General features: G+C 43.6%; 1 long non-coding RNA gene across 1 annotated transcript; it reads right to left on the bottom strand.

Annotated features, from left to right (window-relative positions):
• Positions 1-2,392: 2,392 nt before the first annotated feature.
• On the bottom strand, positions 2,393-7,755 carry LOC123744708 (uncharacterized). The gene is made up of 2 exons (XR_006771116.2): positions 7,162-7,755; positions 2,393-7,058 (listed from the first exon to the last, which is right to left on the bottom strand). It is a non-coding gene; the product is annotated as an uncharacterized LOC123744708 (long non-coding RNA).
• Between the last annotated feature and the right edge of the window lie 863 nt (positions 7,756-8,618).

Raw genomic sequence — 8,618 nt, forward strand, 5'->3', positions numbered from 1 at the left:
CTGCCGGAGTGGCCGGACTGCCCTGAACTGCCGGAGTGGCCGGACTGCCCTGAACTGCCAGAGTGGCCGGACTGCCCTGTTCTGCCAGAGTGGCCAGACTGCCCGGTTCTGCCAGAGGTGCCCGCCTGCCCTGATCTGCCAGGGTGCCCGGCCTGTCAGGATCAGCCCGAGTGGTCCTCCTGCCCTCCGGTCCAGCCCGAGTGGTCCTCCTGCCCTCCGGTCCAGCCCGAGTGGTCCTCCTGCCCTCCGGTCCAGCCCGAGTGGTCCTCCTGCCCTCCGGTCCAGCCCGAGTGGCCCGCATGCCCTCCGGCCCAGCCCGAGTGGCCCGCATGCCTTCCGGCCCAGCCCGAGTGGCCCGCATGCCTTCCGGCCCAGCCCGAGTGGCCCGCATGCCTTCCGGCCCGGCCCGAGTGGCCCGCATGCCTTCCGGCCCGGCCCGAGTGGCCCGCATGCCTTCCGGCCCGGCCCGAGTGGCCCGCATGCCTTCCGGCCCGGCCCGAGTGGCCCGCATGCCTTCCGGCCCGGCCCGAGGGGCCCGCATGCTCTCCGGCCCGGCCCGAGGGGCCCTCCTGCTCTCCGGCCCGGCCCGAGGGGCCCTCCTGCCCCCCGGCCCGGCCCGAGGGGCCCTCCTGCCCCCCGGCCCGGCCCGAGGGGCCCTCCTGCCCCCCGGCCCGGCCCGAGGGGCCCTCCTGCCCCCCGGCCCGGCCCGAGGGGCCCTCCTGTCCCCCGGCCCGGCCCGAGGGGCCCTCCTGTCCCCCGGCCCGGCCCGAGGGGCCCTCCTGTCCTCCGGCCCGGCTCGACGGGTCCGTCTGCCTGGCGCAGCTATCGGCTCCACCGAAGTGGGCGACGCCGAGGGTAGAGCAGGGTCCACGTCCTGCACCGGAGCCACCTCCAGGATAGGTGGGTTGGGGAGGGAGGGTGTAGCACAGTGCCGTCGTTGACGGCAGCCACCCTCCCTTCCCTCCCTTATTGTTTAGGGGTTATTGTTTATGGGTTTTGTTGGGGATTTTGTTTGTTGGTGTTTTTCGTTGTTAGGTGCATTCCGGGGTCTGCACCTTGAGGGGGGGGTACTGTCACGTCCTGACCAGCAGATGGAGCTGTTGTTGTAGTTTTGGGGTCAGGACGTGGCAGTCTTGTGTGTGTGATTGTTCTGTGTTGGTCTTGTGACTCCTGATCAGGAACAGCTGGGGATCGTTGTTCCTGATTGGGAGTCATATATGTAGGAGTATGTTTGTCACTTGGTTTTGTGGGTAGTTGTTTTTGCACTGCATGTTGTGTGCCTGCAAAACTGTTCCTGTCTTATATATTGTTTGAATTGTTCAGTGGATGCTCTACTCCTTTATTTTAATTAAAGATGAGTATTCACATACCTGCTGCGCCTTGGTCCATTTTTACAGAAGACAGCCGTTACAATTGAAACCAATTAATTGAGGGAAAGGCAGAGGATTGTACCAGTATACACTTTTGACCAGGAGTTCTTCCTGACCTGACCAGGAGCAACTATGTGCTTCTACTTACAACTTCATTATTTTTCCATAACGGACAGTCTTGGTGACTTGCTGGACACGGATGACACTGGACACTGCACAGAGTGGAGAAGAAGCCTGCTGGGCAGTATCTCTAAAATGTTAGTTAGTGTGCATTTCTCCTTGGCCAAGATCATCCATCCACCTGACAGGTGTGGCATTTCAAGAAGCTTATTGATCAGCATGATCATTACACAGGTGCACCTTGTGCTAGGGACAATAAACGGCCACTCTAAAATATGGAGTTTTGTCACACAACACAATGCCACAGATGTCTCAAACTTTGAGGAAGCATGCAATTGGCATGCTGTCTGCAGGAATGTCCACCAGTGCTGTTGCCAGAGAATTGAATGTTCATTTCTCTACCATAAGCCGCATTCAACATCATTTTAGAGAATTTGGCAGTACATTCACCTGGCTTCACAACCACAGACCACGTATAACAACGCCAGCCCAGGACCTCCACATCCGGCTTCTTCACCTGCGGGATCGTCTGAGGCTAGGGGGGTGGGGGGTACTGAGGAGTATTTCTGTCTGTAATAAAGCCCTTTTGTGGGGAAAAACTATTTCTCATTGGTTGGGCCTGGCTCCCCAGTGGCTGGGCCTATGCCCTCCCAGGCCCAGTCATGGCTGCGCCCATGCCCAGTCATGTGAAATCCATATATTAGGGGTTAATTTATTTATGTCAATTGACTGATTTCCTTCTATGAACTGTAACTCAATAAAATCTTTGACATTGTTGCATGTTGAGTTTATATTTTTGTTCAGTACAAAACCAGTCAAAAGTTTGGATACAAACTAATTCAAGGGTGTCAATACTCTCTACGAGTGGTGGGTGTGGAAGTCAGACGCAGGAGAGGAGTAAATACGTGGAAAAGCGTATTTAATAAAGTTCATCCAAAACCTACAGGTATTGAATCAAAATAAGTCCTTAAATCCACTAGGACAAAACACTAGTGATAAACACCTGAATGAAAATAAAATGAACAAACTAACGTCACCCAAAACAAACAGGGAAACGCCAACAACCCCGCACGAATCAGAGTGGGTAGGGCGAGAATAAATACCCAAAATAATAAACCTAAACAAGCCACAGGTGAACAATCAAAACTGACATAACCAAACAAAAATGAAAAAAGGATCGGTGGGAGCTAATAGACCGGCGACGACGACCACCGAGCGCCGCCCGAACAGGGAGAGGAGCCACCTTCGGTAGAAGTCGTGACAAAGGGTTTTTCTCTATTTTTACTATTTTCTATATTATAGAGTAATAGTGAAGACATCAAAACTATGAAATAACATGTATGGAATCATGTAGTACCAAAAAAGTGTTATACAGTGGTATACAGAAGAAAAACACCAATCTCAACGTCAACAGTGAAGAGACAACTCCGGGATGCTGGCCTTCTAGGCAGCGTTCTTCTGTCCAGTGTCTGTGTTCTTTTGCCCATCTTAATCTTTTATTTTTATTGGCCAGACTGAGATATGGCTTTTTCTTTGCAACTCTGCCTAGAAGGCCAGCATCCTGGAGTCGTCTCTTCACTGTTGATGTTGATACTGTTGTTTTGCGGGTACTATTTAATGAAGCTGCCAGTTGAGGACTTGTGAGGCGTCTGTTTCATAAACTAGACACTCTAATGAACTTGTCCTCTTGCTCAGTTGTGCACCGGGGCCTCCCACTCCTCTTTCTATTCTGGTTAGAGCCAGCTTCTGTGAAGGGAGTAGTACACAGCGTTGTAGGAGATCTTCAGTTTCTTGGCAAGTTCTCGCATGGAATAGCCTTAATTTCTCAAAACAAGAATAGACTGACGTGTTTCAAAACAAAGTCTTTGTTTCTGGCCATTTTGAGCCTGTAATCGAACACACAAATGCTGTTGCTCCAGATACTCAACTAGTCTAAAGAAGGCCAGTTTCATTGCTTCTTTAATCAGAACAACAGTTTTCAGCTGTGTTAACATAATTGCAAAAGGGTTTTCTAATGATCAATTAGCCTTTTAAAATTATAAACTTGGATTAGCTAACACAACCTGCCATTGGAACACAGGTGTGATGGTTGCTGATAATGGGCTTCCGTATGCCTATGTAGATATTCCATAAAAAATCTGCTGTTTCCAGCTACAATAGTCATTTACAACATTAACAATGTCTACACTGTATTTCTGATCAAATTGATGTTATTTAAAAAATAAAATTTAAAAAAGTTCTTTAAAAAACAAGGACATTTCTAACTGACCCCAAACTGACCCCAAACTTTTTTATATATATATATACACACTACTTTTGTAGTGTGTGTATATATATATATATATATATATATATTCAGAAAGTATTCAGACCTCTTCCACTTTTCCACATTTTTCTACACACAATACCACATAATGAAAAAGCAAAAACAGTTTTTTTTGTGTGTGTGTGAAAATGTATTACAAATAAAAAACAGAAATACCTTATTCCCATAAGTATTCAGACCCTTTGCTATGAGACTCGAAATTGAGCTCAAGTGCGTCCTGTTTCCATTGATCATACTTGAGCTGTTTCTCCAACTTGATTGGAGTTCACCTGTGGTAAATTCTATTGATTGTACATGATTTGGAAAGGAACACACCTGTTTATATAAGGTCCCACAGTTGACAGTGCATGTCAGAGCAAAAACCAAGCCATGAGGTCAAAGAAATTTTCCGTTGAGCTCTGATACAGGATTGTGTCGAGGCACAGATCTGGGGAAGGGTACCAAAAAATGTCTGCAACATTGAAGGTCCCCAAGAACACAGTGGTCTCCATCATTCTTAAAAGGAAGTTTGGAACCACCAAGACTCTTCCTAGAGCTGGCCGCCTGGCCAAACTGAGCATTCGGGGAGAAGGTCCTTCGTCAGGGAGGTGACCAAGAACCCGATGGACACTGACAGAGCTCCAGAGTGGCTCTGTGGAGACGGGAGAACCTTCCAGAAGGACAACCATCTCAGACTTCTGCTGAAAAGTAGGTTCCCTCAGGACATGGACTACAGTGTTACTCAACACTGAGGCCCAAATCAAGATTCACTTCCGCGAGACCTATATGAATGAATGAATGTCAGGGACAAAAAAAGAGGTCAAACATAATTCATCATAAGTTTGTCTCTTTACAAAGTTCTGTTATTGTATTATTATTTTTAAGTGATAACAAATGTATTGCACAGTACCCTGTATATCAAGTGAGGGAGCTTTTTAGTGAACAGAAGTATTACATGTAAAGTACTACCGTATATAAAACAATTTGAAAATATACCTGAAGCAAGGGGAGGTTGTTTCAGTAGAGGATTGATCCATAACACTGAGACCCAACAACACTATACCACTCATACATTCTTAAATAAATTGTCAAATAAATTACACATTGACCCGTTTATCTGTATCTCTGTTTGCCAAGTGCAGTCAAAGGGTATGAGGCCGTTTGATCCAAAGGATGAAACTGAGACCTCAGTCACTGAAAGTGAAATGTGAATCATGATGCAACCGGATTCCAAGAGGTCTCCTGTTCAGTCATATTTTGGTATTCAATGTGCTCTCCTGTTACCTTGCACTTTCAAAGTGAATGCAATGCATCTAGAAAGCTATGCCAGTCAAGGTCTGTTTTTCTATCTAGACTGATAATTCTTGAGGAGGGAATCAAGGATTCATGATGACACAATATGAAAACTAAAAAGCCCTTTTAAGAAAGTTGATGCCAATAATCAATCAAAAGTTCTGTATGCACAGTTTCTTTTCCTGTATGCAACACCTGTCACAATGTGGAATATCAACCGTGACACCCCGGTAACCTTCACACTCAGGATGTTCCTAAAATGAACCAAAGCTTAAGTCTAAAGGTGAGGTAAAAAAGTGAGCAACGAATTATTGTTTATTAACGCAGGTCAGACTCAGACATGCCATCATCCTCTTCTTCACCAAGCTTTGGAACAAATGCGGTGACAAAACTGCAATAGGTTTATCAATAGTTGCTGCACCAAGCCGGGAGACATGGGCACAATGTTTCATTTGTTTTGGTGCTTCGAAAGGCCTTGTTTTCACTATCCCTACATTCCAACAGTACAAACAGAGAGCCAAAAGACAACCTACCAAGCAACACTTAAATGAAAGGATTGAATTAGTTGTGGGCTGAACATTTTAATAGACTTTTGAGTGTTACTATCAGCCTAATGCAGCAGCAAATGTTGTGTGTCTAGAGATTTTGTATTTTGTCCTCGACACACTCAATAAAATACTGTTAAAATACAGTATGCATCGGTTTTAGCTTTCTGATATAATGCCGGTGTACCTTTGATTGGTGTTTTGAGTTGAGTTTGTGTACAACAGAACTACCCTAAATACCACTCATAGGTATATACTGTATAACTTACATTATGTGCAAAGTACCAAACATTAAGTCAGAAGAAACAATGTTAGACTGACAAAATATAATTATTCAAAATGTTGTTACATGAAGCATTCTTTTTCTGGTGGTAAAATGAACGTAGTATGTTTCCTATTTCTCTCACCCTCCAGCAGTGGGTGAATTGCTGTGCATATCTCTGGCTGCAGTTGTGCAGTCCTGGAGTGAACACAAAGCCTACTATTGTTTGTTAGTATCAGAAAGTAGACATTGTAAGTCACAGTACTATAGGCCTACAGTAATGATAAAAACAATTGTATAATTTATCATATTATTTTAGGTGGTATTGAAGCCCACAAAAAGACTTGTGTATATCTAACCGTAATGTACATTTAATATTTGTGTTGACGGCTACATACAGTACAGTCAGTACCCAAACAAAACTGTAATTGGATATGTGAAATTTGTACATTAGCATTACATGAAGTACTTTATTCTAGCAACGAATTACCATTAAAATGAAGAAAATAACATGGGTATACTGTAAAAACCATACAAATGTCATTGCATATTAAAATGCTGTTTAGTTTTTATGTTTCCTATGGCTCTTTCCATTGCCTAAATCTACAAAAGCAGGTGTTTTGAATGGAAAGTTAAGAACACTTTTATCAGGCATCCTGTTGAACACCACTTCCTGTACCTTCTACCTGGTACATACTGCAATATGATGGCACATCCCACTGTGACACCAGTGGTGCAAGTGTCTTTTTTAATCAAGCAAATACCTAGAGCTAACCTATTCATATAGTTGAAACATAGGGGATCTGGACACATTTGGACAGGATGCTAATCTTAGCCCACTTGTCATTGCTGCTTCTTTTGGGAAGCCAAGGTAAAATAAATTCCTCTACTTTTTTACTTGATGTGTTTTCGGTTTCTGGCAAAAAGATGATAATCAAATGTCCTCAAGCTATATATTTATATCCAAGGCCTACTGACTGAAGAATTGTTGCCTTAATTTATGCCTTTCTCATTAGATTCAGTAACCTGTACCGACCTGCAGAAACAGCATGAAGTCATCCATGCAGCAGTTGGAGAACCTTTAGTGTTGAACTGCACCTACAACTGCTCCTCTGGATTTGTCCGTGGACACTGGCTCAAACTCCCAGACTGTCTTCGTTGTCCTAGGCCAAGGGAAACAAAAAATGTCACAAAGAATGGTGACCTCTGCACTCTACCATTGTATTTTCCACATCTGTCCAGGGAAGATTTTCAGTACAACTATACCTGCTTTTCTGAAGATCATGAAAGCGAACAGTTCCCACGCAAGATAGAGTGTCTGGTATCACTGCAAGCACAAGGTCGGCAAAAACAGGTTGAAATGACCTACCCTATCAATTTTACCTCTAAAAACAAATTGTGTTGAAATGTATTATATTAATTATGTTCAAAAAGAGACTATATTTATACATCAGTAATTCAATTATATTGTATATCTTTTGCCAGCTCGACCTAGTGCCCTGGAGAATGTTTTACTGAGACTTTATAAGGCTCTGGTCAAAATAAGTTCACTATATAAGGAATAAGGGTGCCATTTGAGACTCAACCTAAGTCTCATTTTTCGTAATAGTCTAATTTAAATTGCTCTGAGGCTGTTAAATGACATAGGCACAAAATAATATAAACCCGGCATATTTCACTAGCTTATTTGATCCTGATGTCTACCATTTTCTGTGTTTTAGATGAATCGGTGACAGCGTTGGGTAACCATGAGGACTCCATAATAGATCATGGTGAGACAAAATGCTGCTATTCCACTCCTTAAAAAGAAAAGGTGAAACATGTTTAAATGTATTGCAAACAACAAAAGTAACCCCCTGTTTGAGGCATTGACTGATGAGTTGCAAATTGAGTTTCAATGATAATATTGTCTCTGTGCTGTCTTCAATACAGAGAAATTCACAGGCGTCAAGGTGTTGGCAACAGTGACAGTTATTGTGGCTGCGGTGTTGGCAGCCGTGTCTGTCTCCTTATGTATGAGCCGCAATCGATATTGCAAAGGTGCTTATAGATGTTGTAAAAACAATTATGAAGGCCCAATTTCTGAATCAAAAATGTTATAAAATACTTTCCAAAGTTGTTATTAACAAAAATCGACAGTATGTTTCATTAATGTGATTTCTTGTGTATTTTAGGAAAACCTGCTGTTATCTGCACAGGGTATGTTTTTTTCATACAATGTGGTATGTTTGCTAAGGCATTTTAACACACTTTTCATTGGCAATTAGTATGCAGACTCCTTATGTGGAATTTGTTTATTGGTCTTTTATCAGCACAACATCAAGAGAAGGATCAGGTAAATATTTGTTTAATTGTACAAAATTGCTATCACAACCAGTTCACTCAATGTTGTGAATTGTAATTCTAATAGGTTACCTCATATCTTATAGGTGCATGCTCAACCAATTGTGAGAGGGTGGCACTGCGAATAACTCCGGCTGGTAAGCTAATGGAATGTACCATTTATTTCAGTTGCTAAGCTGGGTGTGTAATAAGAGCATCTACTGTACAAAACATTGCATTTCCTGTTTTGACCTAGATTGCCAGAGTGATCATGAGGTTCCTTATGCTGACATCATGATTACTATGCGAGGGGCCAGCACACCTGAGCTCACACAGATCTCCTACCTGGCTCCGGGGGACCATAGAGAGGTGAGGATTGGAAACAATCGCTTTGTGATTTC

This window comes from Salmo salar, chromosome 09, assembly GCF_965601325.2.
Source record: "Salmo salar chromosome 09, fSalSal1, whole genome shotgun sequence".
Lineage (NCBI taxonomy): Eukaryota > Metazoa > Chordata > Actinopteri > Salmoniformes > Salmonidae > Salmo > Salmo salar.